Consider the following 16,890-nt stretch of genomic DNA (forward strand, 5'->3'; position numbering starts at 1 on the left):
GAGAATAGTTTGGCTTTAGGACAGGAGTCAGCAACCTTCGGCACACGGTCCATCAGGGTAATCCACTGGCGGGCTCTGAGACATTTTGTTTACGTTGACCATCAGGCACAGCCCCCCCCGCAGCTCCCCGTGACCGTGGTTCGCCGTTCCCAGCCAATGGGAGCTGCAGGAAGCAGCAGCCAGCATGTCCCTGCGGAACGCACCGCTTCCTGCAGCTCCCATTGGCCAGGAACGGTGAACCGCGGTGACTGGGAGCTGCGGGGGGCCGTCCCTGTGGACGGTCAACATAAACAAAATGTCTCGTGGCTGCCAGCGGATTACCCTGATGGGCCGCATGCCGAAGGTTGCCAACCCCTGCTTTAGGAGGATCTCTCATAGCCATAAAGGAAAGGTCAGGATTTAATCCCAGGGCCATGTCTATTCTGACATATTTTGTAGGGGATACCACCAGCTGCAGCACACTGAGGGCTCAGTGCTGTCTACCAAAAAACAAAACAAAAACAAAAAACAAAGACACATGAGCCCTACCCAATTACTGTCTACTCTACTGTTTCCACCACTGCTGCACCCAGTGGAAATTCACCAGTTGTGAATTGTTACTAAGTTTGCATCCAAAGAGAAATGCACACTATCTCAGTACAGTGTTAACTGTGAACCCCATGCTTCCCTTTTCCAGACTTGCAGCAAAACTGAAGAGTTTGATGACTAAAGTATATCCATAAAACCTTTATCACCATATGTCACTCTAAAAATATTAGGGGGATTAGAAATATTATCCCTGAAGAATCAGATATTCCTACAAATTCATAAAACAGGGGTCAGCAACCTTCAGCACATGGCCCATCAGGGTAATCCGCGGGCGGGACGCGAGACATTTTGTTTACGTTGACTGCCCGCAGGCACGGCCCCCTGCAGCTTCCAGTGGCCACAGTTCGCCGTTCCCGGACAATGGGAGCTGCGGGAAGCGGTGCAGGACACAGGGACGTGCTGGCAGCCGCTTCCATTGGTCGGGAACGGTGAACCACAGCCACTGGGAGCTGTGCCTGTGGACGATGAACGCAAACAAACGTCTCATGGCCTGCCAGTGGATTACCCTGATGGGCCACATGCCGAAGGTTGCCGACTTCTGTTATTAAACCTCAGAATAATTAGTTAAGGGTGGCATGCCAATCAAATAAATTCCCTCCATATACTGAGACTCAAAGAAAAGAAGATCCTGTTCTTTACTCTTCAAATACTCATTGAGAGGGTCCTACCACATTCATGATCCATTTTGGTCAATTTCACAGTCATGGGATTTTAAAAATAGTACATTTCATTATTTCTGCTATTTAAATCTGAAATGTCACCTGTTGTAATTGGAGGTGTCCTGACCCAAAATGGAGTGGTGGGGGGTGGGGTTTGCAAGGTTATTGTAGAGGGGGTGCAGTATTGCTATCCTTACTTCTGCGCTGCTGCTGGCGTCGGCATTGCCTTCAAACCAGGGCAGCTGGAGAGCAGTGACTGCTGGCCAGGAGCCCATCTCTGAAGGCAGAGCCACAGCAAACAGCAGCACAGAAGTAAGGATGGCATGGTATGGAATGATCACCCCTACTTCTGCGCTGCTGCCTGCATCAGTCAGCAGCCGCCACTCTCCAGCCACCCAGCTCTGAAGGCAGCAGTACAAACATAAGAGTGGCATGGTAGGGTATTGCCACCCTTACTTCTGCGCTGCTGCTAGTGGGGCACTGCCTTCAGAGCTGGGTGCCTGGCGAACAGCCGCCACTCTCCAGCCACGCAGCTCTGAAGGCAGCACAGAAGTAAGAGTAGCAATACCGCAACCCCCCCTTAAATAACCTTGTGAACCCCTGCTGGTCTCCCCCCTGAAATCTGTATAGTATAGGGTAAAAAGCACACAAAAGGCCAGATTTCACGGGGGGAAGACCAGATTTCACAATCTGTGATGCGTTTTTCATGGCCGTGAATTTGGTAGGGCCCTACTGATTGAAGTCTGTTTATTTAGGTCAACGAGAAAGCTATAGTGCAGATATGAAAACATCCAACATTCACCCAAGCAGGCCATTTAAAACAGCAAAATCAGTTTAATTCATATTCTCGGGTATTTTAACATTAACAGCATCCAAGAACTTGAGAATGGAAATCACAAACATCCTCTATTTAGGAAAGACTGCCAAGGTTTAGTTTATATTCATTTCTGCTACTAGTCTAAATATTTAAGACTAAAAATATCAGTGACTTTTCCCCAATCATTTCTGTTCTTTGCATCATAGTACTTTCTCCCTATAACACAACAAGATCATGATGAAATATATTCATTTCCTGTCCCTTGCTTCCTACTTGGAATCATTATTTTGTTAACAAACTTCTCTAATCAAGAGCAGTTACAAGTCCTGACTCTGAAGATGACTTTTTGTTTTGTTGTGTTTCATTTGTTTATTATTTGTTTTGAAATCTCTACATTAAAAGAGAAAAAGACTATGGTAGACATAGTATAGAATTAACTGTACAAATAGAAGTCTGCAGGTATATCGAAATCTCAGAGTCTAACTGGCAGCTGAAAAAAGCTGCATTTTTCAGTGTGTTAGTTGAATCAAATTTAATGTAACATGACTGAAAAGTCCACTTAATGTTTATTAAGAAGCAGAATAACATGTTTGAAGTCATGTTAGTTATCCTTCTTGCCAACATGCATGTCAAGACAGAATCTTTAGAATAAATTATGGTAAGATTCTTTGTAGTTAGGAAACTCAGTTCAACCACACGTAGTATTGACAGTACCTATTTGGTGTCTATCTTACATTGTAAGACACTAGATTGCACAACATTCCCTCACTATCTCATGAAAGTCCATGAGCATGATTGCGTGGGCCAAGTTTTCTCAGCATGAATTATTATTGTCCTGGGGTCTGAGTTCTATCTCACTTGAAGGCCTCAGCATTATGTATTCTGGTTGCCCTTAAAAGCAGCTAATTGCATTGGAGTGTATTAACTATCTAACCAACTTTATCTCAAAATGTACAGTAATCAAGGTATTCCCTAGAGTAAGAAGGAAAAATTGATGTGTTTTAAATTGAGGACTGTATACAACACAAGTCATGGTATAACACACTTACCCAACCACCCAAAAGAGGATAATATTTATGTTGTTCTCAAGAGCTGTATAATGCCAATATTAACTGGTGAGCAACACTACCAGTGTGTTCAAAATATAAAACAGTGCCAAAAACAGCATCCTTCAAGAAGAATAAAAAAGCCAGTACACTTTCATGGTTACTAAATCGAGGTGATGGGCAGAGTTAATCAATGAAATAAAACAACAATCTGTTCTGATAGTTGTAATTTGCATTTCTTCTTTTACAACAGCTAAAATAGCACTTTATTATGACACACTGTATTCTGAATAAAGAGTATGAATATGTATATTGTGACTAAGTACTACAAATAACTGGTTTCTAAAGGGAGGGAATGCAAATATCTTAAGTGTATACACATTGTGGTGAACTTCAGAAATATACAAGTTAAAATGGAATGGATCTGTTAGGTAATCCACGCATCTCTGTGGGATTGGTTCCTACTGTATCATTTTATTTTAGTTGTTTTAAATTAGATTGATAATGATGTTTTCACCCTTTTCCTGCAGGAGACCATATAAACAAAGACTTTCTGGATATTGAGTTGACACTTTTCCTCTTTCTTAATTTCATCCTATTTCTTCCTGTCATATTCTCATATGATAAATAACTCCTCTCCATCATTTTCCCCCCTAAGTTAAACTCCTGCGGAGACGGGAGAGTTGTCTCTTTGTTATTGTTGCACAGAAATGTGTATCTCCCGGATCACAGTTTGCTGGGAAAACCATGGATCTTCTAGTGCTGCACTTGCAGTATCTGACACCTGCATTCTTTTTCTCTCATTTCTTCATGGTCCTTCTTCCATCAGCCTACCATCACCACCTTTGCTTCCATTAGTTTCCTGAACAGCAGTTAAAATCATTTGAAATACAGTTTATATGCTGTGATAAACTGGCGATCTAGACAGACGTATGAATACTGGCTGCTATCATGAAATGGTGGTATGAAATCACTTATCAGAAATGCCTCTGTTGTGTGCGTATCCACAATGTCTTACCAGCCTGAAGAGCAGATTGCACACAACAGGGAAGTATTTAAGGTGCTCTGACCACACGAAAGTTATGTGAAAGAGTAACAGAATCCCAATGGAAGAGATACTTCCTCCTCTGAGTGTTTTTGTTTGTTCTCTCTTGATAACTTTCCACTGGTCTTTATAAAAACCAAAGGAAGGTAGGTGTTGGAAGGGGGCACATAAAACAAGAGAGCCACACAGGAACTGGAAGCGTTAGGCAGGAGCAATCAAAGTCACAGGGGGGTGGGAAAGAAGTCCATGAAGAAGCAGCTACCTATCATTAACAGCCTGCATGATGCAGAGAAACCATGTCTGCCTTCCTGGACATAGATAGTCCCCGATACCACCCAAGGAAAGGGTGACCTAGTGAGGGGCTTTGTGTTTAGGAGGTTTGTTGTTTTCTAGATGATCTGTACTGTCTTGTACTTCATAGGATTAAGTGAAGGAGCAATAACGCGTGCATTTGAGCAACATCTGTTTCTCCGTGTAATGTGCTTCACAACTAGTATGTGCCTCCAGAGAGAGTTAATCTGTAAACCAAAATCTTCATGCCTTTGGAGTGGAGTGTTTAAGTATGAAAGAGGTTTGTGGGCTGCTGGTGGCTGGTGGGCTGCTGAAAGGGGCCCCCGACCAGATTCGTGACAACGCCTAACTCACTTAGGCACTTTAGAACATCTCATTCCAACTTACTCTGGAAAATAAATTTGTGGGTTTGTTTGTTTTTTTAATGAACTTTCAACATCCTTAGTGGATTGGCAATAAATACATTTTAAGCAAAGATAGATAGATTTGGTCAAGATACCCAATATGAATTTTTGGTAGAATCACAAAATAAAAGTACTGTATTAGTAAAGATGTCACTGGAGCATAATAGCATGAAATACATGCAAAAATTAGCAAACAGGATTAATTTGTTATATGAGTTCCAGATCCTACACATCTGACTTAGAGCACATACAATACTGGAAAAGATAGAGACGTTAAACAGTCGTAATGCATTAAATGGAATGAAAGGAAAAAATAATGTAACTGGAAAAAACAAAGAACAGTCATACCTTATGCGTATCTCAAATACATTTTATTAAATGTTTTTCCAACTAAATAATGGAGCTTAACAAAAGTGACTGAAAAGCATAAACCATCTTGTTTTCTTGCCTGTCAGAATCTCATTAACAGCTCAACTGAAATTCTACACGTGCACTCAGATCTCTCATTTGTACATCTGGCTTAATTCAACACACTGCTGTATTTGTTAACATATTTTCCTCCTCAAGCAAAACAGTTTATTCACAATATCTTGCAATGGTATTTTAATAGGCAAAACACAACTATTGTTTCAATGCTAAACAAAATCGGGGTGTCCACGAAAGTGAACAGAAAATATTTAGACAACATTTTATAAGACAATAACAAAGGTGCAGACAGGTCCTAAAACTTTTCCTTCTATGATTTCAGCTGTTAAACCCTTAGAAAAAGATTTACATTTCAATATCTCAATCTTATCTGCCATTCTGAAGATAAGGCAGTATATAGTTCTTTATTGGAGTTATTACAGAAACAATGAGTAGCATTTTTAAGGAAGAAATCATACTGGCTACTGTTTTGAAAAGGGTCATTATCTATGTCACGTTAGAGTTATCTTTAATAAGGCACTTTCCTCTGTTAGTACAGGCCCCTTGTTCCTGCCTGCATGTGCAACATGACAGAGCGGAAAGTTTAGCAAACAAAACAAAACAGGAATTATCTTTCGTTTTCCTATAACACACGACTTGTTAGCAGGTTTTACAGCTCTCCCTGCCTCAGTTTCTTTAACCTCTCCCTTGCACTCATGGGTGCTGGTACACATACCTCTTGCGTGGCAATCATTTGCTCCTCCCCTGCCTGACTTATTGCTTACCCCTCTGGGGAAGTAGCAGCATATTTGTCTACCCTTTCTCCACTTTTGAGGGCTGGAGGCATTGGTTCCTGTCCTGCCCCCTCCCTCAGTTAATCTAGGGCTTTAGATCTTGGTTCTTGATCCCCCACAAACTATATTGGAACTACTGGTTTGCCTGCTTTGCTCTTCAAACCTTGGCTGCCTGTTCCTGCCTCCAGATGTTTAAAGGCCCCTTCTGGGCTTCAGAGTGATCTCAATCACCACATTGTATATACACATATACATGTGTGTGCAGACATACAGGTACACCCCACCCATGCACCTCAAAGTAAAGGCCAGGGTTACAGCAATACAAATTGCTGGGCCAAATGCTGTCCTCATTTCCACACATACAATTGATGATCTTCCATGAAGTTGTACAGCTAAACCAAAATGCAGGATCTGGACTGCAGAACCTTTATTACTAATGATGACGTGCAAGCCTAAAAGAACATGTGACTCTTGGAGCCCTGCTTGAGTCTGCATGTCTGGAAATAAGAAAAAAAAAGACTATGCTTATTTATAAACAGAGTGAAGTTGCTGTGGAAGTGACAGACAAAGATGCTTCTTCATTATGCCATTTTTACAGGCATTTTTTCAGAGTGAACCTGCACTTTAAATATTCCCCTAGCGTCCATAACTAGGGCTCTATCAATTTCACAGCTGTGAAAAATGTGTCACTGACTGTGAAATAAGCCCTTCCCCATGAAATCTGATCTCGCCGTTGCTGCTGGGATCACCCCAGTCAGGGGGCTCCTAGCTGCAAGTCCCGGCTGGGCTGAGGGGGCAGAGGACTTGTCCTTCCCCTGCACCGCCGCTCTAGCTCTCACAGGGAGATCAGACCGACCTCTGAGTGCCTGCCTCCCCCCTGCTGCAGGAAGCTCCAGCCCCAGAGGTTCCTGCAACTGGAGGAGACTTGTGAAGGTAGGTCAGATATCCCCCTGCTCCTGGGAGCACCCCAGCCAGGGAGCTCTTAGCTGTGAGTCCCTGCTGGGCTCGGGAGGGACAGGACTTCTCCTTCCCTTGCATAGCGGCTTTGGGAGGAGGGAGGGGATAAGACCCACCTCCGAGGTCCTCCCCCTGTTGCAGCAAGCTCCCTGCCCAACACTGGAGGTTCCTGCAGCTGGAGGAGACTTGTACAGGTGGGTCCAATATCCCCCTGTGCCTGGAAACGCCCTAGCCAGGGACCTCCTAGCTGTGAGTCCCTGCTGGGCTGGGGAGAGACAGGACTTGTTGTTACCTTGCATGGCAGCCCGGGGCCAGGGGGAGGAGGGAAGCGGAGATTAGACCCACTTCTGGGTACCTTTTGGGTTGGGATCCCCACTGTTTCAACACCCTGAAATTTCAGATGTAAACAGCTGAAAACGTGACACTAATTTTAAAACCCTCTGACTGTGAAATTGATCAAAATGGACCATGAATTTGGCAGGGCTTTATCCATAAGGCCAGCCCCATGTTACTAATGGTTTTAAACACCTTTAAACAGAGTCTCATGTGTTCCACGGTTCCTCAGCTACAGAATTAGCAACAAAATCCACTTTTCATACAGAATTGTACTGAAGAATCTAAGCTTTCATTTTTTTAAAACGATGGTTGTTGCCTCAAGGCTGTGAAGAAAACCTTTGCAAGTTAGAAAGTTTGTCCCTCCAACTGGCTGTCAGCTAGAGACTTCAGACCCCTGAAGGAAGTATTACCTCTGCCTTGACTAGGCTGAGAAAATTCACAAACATGAGAAACAGCATTGACACAAATTTTCAAAGGGCCTCCACCTAGCCTTTCCTTTTACACCTGAATATTCCGTCATTAATACAATTCAAATGTCTACCTGACTACAGCAGTTTTCAAACTTTTGGCCCTGAACATCTGTCTGCAAGGAGTACAAAAATCTTTTTCACTTTAGGATAATGTGCTTCAGAATGCCCCAGGACAGTAGCAGGTGATGCACTCAGTATTTTACCATAGTTAGTTTAAACTGGATTAAGAAAATTGTCCTCATTAGCCTAGGCATATAATCTACTCACTCAACCATTACCACAATGTTGATTATAATGAGAGCGTTAATATTTTAGCTGCCCATCAAAACAGAATATCATATATTGTATTAGTGGGCGAGTAGAATTTCCAGCAATCCTGCTTTAAGTTTTTGTGTGTGTTTTAATTATTCTTCTTCTCCTTACAATCACAGAACCATAACGTTAAAAGGGGCCACAAGGATCATCTAGTCTAACCCCCTGCCAAGATGCAGGATTTGTTGTGTGTAAACCAGGGGTCTCAAAGTCGCGGCCCATGGACCATCTGCGGCCCGAGAACCTCCTCACTGCGGCCATGAAGGAGAGATGCAGGAAGACACACTGCTGGCCATGTCTGCTGCAGGCGCCGCCCCCTGCAGGTCTCAATGGCTGGGGGGAGAGGGACAGAGATACCATCACTAGTCACCAGGCAGAGTCAGCCATGGAAGCAGCATCATTAGTTGTCGGGCAGAGTCAGCCATGGAGGCAGCATCACTTCTTTCCACAAAGAATATAAACAAGTCAAAATACTGAACACAACTCTCTGATGCCCACCTTGCTGCAATCCTGAAGGTTTCAACTGCTCAGTCACTGAGGACAAACATCAACAAACTGACAGAACTGAAGTGTTGCCAGGTGTCTGGCAAACACTAAAAACCCTCTGGCAGGCAAATAATTGTATAAAGTTGTATGACAGTTTTATTATTTCTAAGAAATTCGAAATAAAAATGCAATATAAACGTTTTCTTTTCTGAACACCATCTTCAGTGACATTATTGGCCCACTGGGAGGATTTGAGGACTGGCACTGGCCCTAAGGTAAATTAAGTTTGAGACCCCCTGGTGTAAACCATCCAGGACAGATGGCTATCCAGCCTTGTTTTGAAAACCTCTAGTGAAGAAGTTTCTACAATCTCCTATTCAATCTGTTCCATTGTCCTACTGTTCTTACAGTTAGGAAGTTTTTCCTGACATTTTAAATTAAATCTGTGGTGCTGTAGTTTGAACCCATTGCCTCTTGTCCTGCTCTCTGTGGTAAAAGAGAACAACTTTTGTCCATTTTTTTTATGGCAGCCTTTCAAGTATGTGAAGACTGCTATCATATCCCCCCTTAATCTCCTCTTTTCCAAACTAAACATGCCCAGTTCCTTCAGCCTTGCTCTCATGGCTTGCATTCCATCCCTTTGATCATCTTTTTCACTTGCCTCTGGATCCTTTCACATTTCTTTACATCCTTTCTATACATCAGTGATCAAAATTGGATGCAGTACTCTTACTGGGCACTGGTTAGGCCTCAGCAAGCAGTACTATCACCTCCCATGACATGCATGCTATGCCTCTGTTAATGCAACCTAAAACTGTGTTTACTTTTTTTGCAGCAGCATCACATCGCTGACTCATGTTGAGGTTGTGATGCACCACAACGCCCAGATCCTTCTCAGTAGTGCTGCTGCCAAGCCAGTTTTCCCCCATTCTGTATCTGTGCATTTGGCTTTTCTTCCCTAAGTGCAGCACCTTACATTTGTCTTTCTTGAATTTCACTTTGTTGTCGATAGCCCAGCTCTCCAATTTATCAAGATCCCTCTGAATTTTATCTCTATCCTCTGAAGTACTGGCAACACCCCCCCAGCTTTGTCTCATCTGAAAACTTGATCAGTGTGCTCTCTATACCTACATCCAGGTCATTAATAAAGATGTTAAATAACACCAGACCCAGAACAGATCCCTGTGGAACCCCACTTGAGACCTCCCTCCAATCTGACATCACTCCATTAATAGTTGTTTAACCAATTATGTATCCACTTAATGTTAGTTTTGTTGAGCCTGCATTTCTCCAGCTTACTTATCGGTATGTCACATGGGACTGCGTCAAAAGCCTTGCTGAAGTACAGGCATATTATGTCCACCACTTTCCCCCTATCCACCAAATCAGTTACCCTGTCAAAGGAATTCTTCTTTTCTTCTCCTTCTCAGCACCTCCTCTCTTCAAGTCCAGACCTACCAGCATTCACTGTATGCAACACTAAATATGACCTCCACGGAACTGTACTGCAGCATGTGACTATCCTATAGTAAAGATACTTAGGGCTTGTCCATACAGAAAGTTAAGCTGAATTAACTGAAAGTGTGAATTTAAATTGCATTAGTTAAAGCACATTAAACCCCTGCGTGGACACACTCATTCAGAAGTAAAGTGGCCTTAGTTCACTTCACCTTAATTCACGAACGGCTGCTCCACATGGCCCCACAGTTCTAACTATGGGGGTGTAAACTGTAGAGAGCTCATGTGTTACGCTCTAACTGCCCTACATAGACCCTGCTGTAGTCCTTTCTCAAGGCCACTTTACTTCTTAATGAGCGTATCCTCACAGAGGTTTAAATGTGCTTTCATTAATGTACTTTAGTTAATTTGGCTTAACTTCTCATGTATATAAGCCCTAAGGTATGTTCCTTTTTGAGTATACTGCACAGCTTAGCAAAGCTTTTCATTTCCCTATATGCTACACAATTAAGTTTCACACAACATTTTAAAAATTGTTTTACAAAACCCCAGGAGCATTAGACTATAGACAGGCAACATCCCCGTAAAATGGTGGGTTTGACACTGTCATCATAGTGCCTGCTAGGATGTCTCATTGAACAGGGACAGCAAATCTGGACATCATGGAACTGAAAGTAAATAGTATGCTGAACGTCCCTTTTAACCTTGCTTTCTGGGGCATTTGGCAGAACTTTTTCTAAATGTAATGGAGTTTTCATGCTGCTCTTTGCCTAGTTGATGATCATTTGAATTCTAGGGCAACGTTAAAAAGAAAGCCGATGCATAACAGTTAGTGTTCAATTTTACACTAAGGATTACGTGAAATCATCCATTTCTAATGAGTACAGGGCTTGGCCTGTAGCTTGCCAATAGTGCCTGCTGCAATGAAACAGAACCTTGCTAATCTGCACTTTGGTATTCTACAAAGCCGCAGTGAAAACAATTTCACAGTGACTGTTTGTAATGCAGATCAGCTATATTCAGACTCTGTTGCTGAGGATAATGCTGGGGGTATGTTACCCATGGGCCACTGAGGGTGTGTGAAGTCCCCTTAGCCTCATTTTCACCACATACTGGAACACTAAAGAGGCTGTTTATACTCCTTCTGGCTGCTTTTCTTGTGGTGGCAACAGGAGTACAGAGGCTCTTTTACCTCTGTATTTGGCAGAGGTGCAACTGCTACTGGAATACTGCGTCACTTCTGGTGTCCACAATTCAAGGCGGCTGTTGATAAGTCGGAGAGAGTTTGGTGAAGAGCCATGAAAATGATTAAAGGATTGGAATACATGACTTATAGTGGTAGACTCAAGGAGCTCTTTCTATTTAGCTCAGTAAAGGGGTAACTTGATTATGGTTGATAAGTACCTACATGGGGGACAAATATTCAATAATGGGCTCTTCAGTCTTGTACAGAAAGAGACAACACAATCCAATGGCTAGTTTAAACTAGCCAAATTCAGACTGAAAATAAAGCATAATTTTTTATCAGTGACGGTAATTAACCGTTAGAATAGCTTACCAACGGGTTGTGATAAATCTTCCCTGGAACCGATGAATCTATAAGGTTGGGCCAAACTCTTGACCAGAACAACAGGGCACCTTTCTTTAAGTTCTTCAGTAGAGATCAGTATCTCATAAGGATACAGGAGATTCTTAGAAGAGCTGCTGCCAACACTCGAGAATTAAAGCAGGTGGAAACGTTTTTAAACATTTCCACTGCGGAACCATAGGAGTGGTGAGAAACTGGCTGCACCTCACTGATTAACAGACAGTCAGGAGGAGATGCCAGCTTCAGAAAGTGTCATGTTTCAAAACTGAGTTGGTGACCCGATGAGGAAAAAAACCTCAAATTAACATGTCAGTTTAATCTAATCCTGGAATACAAATATTATTATCCAATAATAATAACGGTATGATGATGACCTGGAGCCAGTACCGGGTTAAAGTTAAAGTTGTTTGGATGCTATGTATTCCCATATCTTAACATGTTGGCTTTATTTTTTTTTTTTAATTTAACCTTCACTCTGAATTCCTGAGTTTATGCTGCTTGTTTTTTGCAGGCTTTGTTTTTTATAATTTATTTCTGTAAATATTTTTATCTAAGTTACTGATATGTATTGAACTTTAACTCCAGTTTATCATTGTTATCTGAAGAAAGATTTAGTATAATTTAAGCGTTTAGTTCAGTTGATACTCATGAGTCTACAAGATGCTTAACCAATTACTTTATTAGCCTAATACCAGCTTTCCTGATGCCTTGACATTTTGAAATAAGATTCATGCCAAATAACAGTGATCCCAGAATAGTAGTCTACATCTGTAGCCCTCCACCTGTCATTAAAAGAGCGAGGAAATAATGAATGAGCAGAGATTTCTTTTAATTCTATTCACTTTTACTACTTCTCATGGAATGCTTAGTATTACTTCCTTATTCAGAAATTCTCAAATTAAAACGGTATCTTCAATTTTCTTGCTGAAGCTTTTTATTGAAGGTACTACAATTAATTCAAAGCAAAGTTTCCCCTATTCTTTTTTTCTTTTAAGCACACTAATTAATTCAGTGTTTAGAATCCTGATTATCTCCAAGTCATTTTTAGTTACTATGATCAATGCCCTGCTTAAAACAACATTTAGGGTGAGAAATTATTACTTGTAGCCAGTTTCTTTAGTGTATTAAGTTTAGTTTCTGTGTTTGCTTTATTTGCTCAGTAATCTGCTTTAATCTATTTGCTATCTCTTATAATCACTTAAAATCTATCCTTTGTAGTTAATAAACTTGTTTTTGTTTTCTATAAACCAACCAGTTTGTGCAATTCATAACTAGAGAGCAAAAAGCTTTGCATATCTTCCTCCACATGGAGGGAGGAAGTGATTTTCATGAGATTATGCTATACAGGCTACTGTTGTCCAATGAACTATGAGATTAAGTAAAGGGATAGTTTAAAGGTAACAGCTCAACAAACTACATAGATGCCCATTTTGAGAATAATTCTGGAGCCTTTTCCAGAATATTTACATAGTTAACAAGAATTTTATCTACCAGAACTTGTTCATTGCTATACGCCTCTGAGTCATGTACTCTATTCTTTACTTGCAGAAGTTCAGTAAGAATTCTAGATAATTCCTAATAACCTTCATACCAGTCTTTAATTATACTAAACTTCTAGAATTTGTTCCATACCTGACCCAGTGGCACTACTAAGATGCTTAACCAATTACTTTATTAGCCTAATACCAGCTTTCCTGATGCCTTGACATTTTGAAATAAGATTCATGCCAAATAACAGTGATCCCAGAATAGTAGTCTACATCTGTAGCCCTCCACCTGTCATTAAAAGAGGGAGAAATTTAAAAAAAAAAAAAATACTGCTGGTCTAAATAAATAACCTACTCAAAAATCACTCAGTGACTGCGCTTTATTTCAACTAATCAACTATTTAGAGCGGCAACAACAGAACATTTTCTTAATATTTATTGTTTAGAATACAGCAATGAAAATACTATCCTTTCAAGCTAGCACAATGTCTCCACATTTCAAAGTACCAGTCAAGGAAATTATACAAGTTTTGTGGACTTAAAATCACAGGTGTGACACAAAAGCAGAATGTGTGTCAAGCATCGCATAGCTTCCTGGTTTTCTGTCAGTATAAAAAACAACAGCAGCTGAAAATGAATACATGCCCAATTTCTCGGGTGCTAACCCCAAGTTTTAAATAATTCCATAACTCTTGTCAAGATGAAAACATTCATTACACATGTTTATAAACTGAGCTGAACTTAATTGCTGAGTTCTAGCAAATGCAGGATAGGCTGAAATTTATCAGATTTTTGTGAGAGTTCAAACAGGGATCCCTTCCCTAAGCTCTTTACAGCTGTGCATATGCCTAGGATTTTCCACAAGAGTGGCTAAATAAACCTCAAAGCACATAGTGATTGACTTCTGAATTTTCTTCATGATGAGTGAATCTTAAAAAAAAAAGAAGAATAGAAGTGAACACAGAAATTAAATCTATAGCATGGCACAGAACAAAACTTCTCAACCCTGATGATCCATGGAACATTTGCTGATGCTCCAGAGAAAGCTGTTAACTCACAAGATAGCAGCTTCTCTGTTTCCAGCTGCTAGAAATCTATATTACTTTATATGTAAGGAATTTCTTTTGTGGCCCCTTGATCATTAATAGGAGGGTGGAGAACCAACTTATTATTAATGTTACAATACTGCCTACACTACAAAAAAACCTGAGAAATCATTTCCGAGACAACATCTCTCCAAGGACCGTTAATCAATACTTTTACTCTTGAAATAGAAACAAAAAAGATATTCAAGCTTAGATATTCACCTGGGAGAGCTGCATGTTTGCAGTGTGGAAAGGATACAACAGCAGGAACTCCTTTACACTCATGTTCTTACAGGTATGGAACTCTAAAATAACAGTATTCATGGTATGATACATTTTTCATGCAGGAATTTAGCTCTTTTCGTTTCTATATGACAACAAGAACTAAGGCCATTTTTTCTAGTCCCCTAGACTAGACAAGAACCAAGACCAAAGAACCAAGACAAATTTTTCAACATTGTACCTAGGGCCTTCACAAACATGGAGGCTACCTTGTAATGAAACTACTTGTTCTCATGCTGTCATGTTCCCAGATCTCCAAAGATAATATGGTAATACCCCCCAAATATCTGAATAATTAGTCATGAATTCTAGAGCTAGAGTAAGGCCACAAGTTATTATCTTGAAAGCTGTTCAAAAAGGGGCCTCACCCACTGCCAGTAGCAATTTCCCCATGGCTTTTAATATAAGTGCCAAGAATAAAACCGCTGGAATTAAGTTCCTCTGCTGCTTCAAGTACTTTCTTCAAAGCCAAACGTATTTTGTTAATCCAGGAGATTCCATCCACAGGAATGTAAATTCATTGCCTGTGCTGATAACTGCCAAATTAAATGTAACTGGTTCAGAAAGGCAGCTTACACCAGGACATGGGGAAGTCTAAAGTTTGAAGAAGGAGTCTGAACGAAGTTTGTAGGACTGACAATATAAAGAGCATAGCTTATGCTCTTGCAACACCTTTGATGTTTCCGTATCTTTTGCATTTCTTGAATTCTTTTCTTTTTCTCAAATTTTATGCTGATTTAACATATTTTGGCATTTAGTATATAAATATTTCAGAAAATCACTTGATTTGAGGAGAACTTACAAAGATTTTTCTATGTTATTAAGAGTGGAAAAGCAGATTCCCTCATATACATATTAATATTCATTTACATTTGTGTGCAAAACCCACAGTAAGTTAACACATACTGTACACTGTTTTTTCTTTAGCGCCCCTGTCAGAAAGCTGAACACTATTAGAAACTAACCAACTCATTCTCATTCTTTGTCAACCATGTAGGAAGCTATATGGAATTGTTGACTAAAGTGTATACAGCAATCAGGGATGGGTTTTTCCTCTTTAATGATGCCATCATACTAAAATGATAAAAGTAGCTAAAAATCATTCTTTAACATATTCTCCAAAACTACATTTTTGGCTCTTCCAAGAGAACCACTTTACTATGAATTCCAGTGCAGTCTACTATGTCAGTACACTAACTGCACAAAAACATTAGCTGTTAAGGTTATTTTAAAAGTACTTGGTTTAATTCAAACACTTGTTTGCCATCTGTTACTTGTGTTTTATGCATTTTAATTATCTGGAGGCTTTCACCATTTTTACTTTTTAACCACCTTCTGTTACATTCTTGGTTAGCAAAAGAGTTACAAATCAGCTTATGAGTAACGAGTGATATAAGGTAGCGATGGAGGCAAGAATATAATAATAAGTTATATAATTATAACTAAGATTGCCACTTCTCAGGTTGTTAAAATTATCCTCCTATCCCAGGCAAGTCATTTAATCTCTCTATTACACACCTGTAAGAAAAAGAAAATGGGAATTTTCTCACAAGGGCATTGTGATGCTAAGTCCATTAATAACTGGAAGGTGCTATGGTTATAAGGATCAAAGAAGTACCTAGCTAGATAGAAGTCTGAGAATTGCACGTGTACGTTTAGGCACAAATTTTCGAAGTTTGGGAGTAAATGTTCACTGAGTCCCTTTTAAGTCAACAGCCTTAAACCAAAAGAAAAAACCATGACTGAAGTGGAAAATAAAAAAGTTGTTATTCTGTCCGCTCATAGCATTTGATGTCAAAATTTATGACTGACAGCACTTTAAAATTCAGATGCTACCATGTTATCTTCACACATTACCAAGAAGAAAAACAAACAGAAGATGGCCAACACTTCAGCAGAACTAAGTTATCATTCAAGCATTTCCAAATGTTCCAAAGAAACAAACAATATTTCAGTCTTAGAAACAAGATTACCACTTCCCAGGATGGATTGATATAAATCAAGGCAATTAAATCACGGATTTTTCATAATGATTTAAATCATCAGTTTTAATCTTGTTTTGTGTTTGCACTTTTTACATATTTTCTTTAAAAAGGTTGATTGTCATTGGTTGATTTGCAACTAAATATAGCCTTTACACTAAATGCAGTCCTTCTTTTTGTTAACCAGGGGAATATATTTCTCATTTGAGCATTTATACAACTCAACTGACATTTATTCAGATTCTTAATTTTTACAAGTTTTTTTACATTAGAAAATGGTGAAAGATGCATTTCTTATATTCTAGCAGATGATTATTTTACTTGTGATTTGTGTCACTCTCTTTTTGGATTAAAATTCAGTTAAAGATCCACAAAAGCAGCTTTTATTATTATCATCA

General features: G+C 40.1%; 1 protein-coding gene and 1 long non-coding RNA gene across 4 annotated transcripts in view; both read right to left on the bottom strand.

Moving 5' to 3' along the window:
* MACROD2 (mono-ADP ribosylhydrolase 2) overlaps positions 1 to 16,890 on the bottom strand; it is a 1,293,068-nt gene that overhangs the window by 1,176,362 nt on the left and 99,816 nt on the right. The gene's annotated exons all lie outside the window — the stretch shown is intronic.
* On the bottom strand, positions 12,337 to 15,056 carry LOC122465250. Its single transcript, XR_006289953.1, has 2 exons — positions 13,433 to 15,056; positions 12,337 to 12,438 (listed from the first exon to the last, which is right to left on the bottom strand). It is a non-coding gene; the product is annotated as an uncharacterized LOC122465250 (long non-coding RNA).

The sequence above is a fragment of the Chelonia mydas genome, chromosome 3 (genome assembly GCF_015237465.2).
Source record: "Chelonia mydas isolate rCheMyd1 chromosome 3, rCheMyd1.pri.v2, whole genome shotgun sequence".
In the NCBI taxonomy this organism is placed as follows: Eukaryota; Metazoa; Chordata; order Testudines; family Cheloniidae; genus Chelonia; species Chelonia mydas.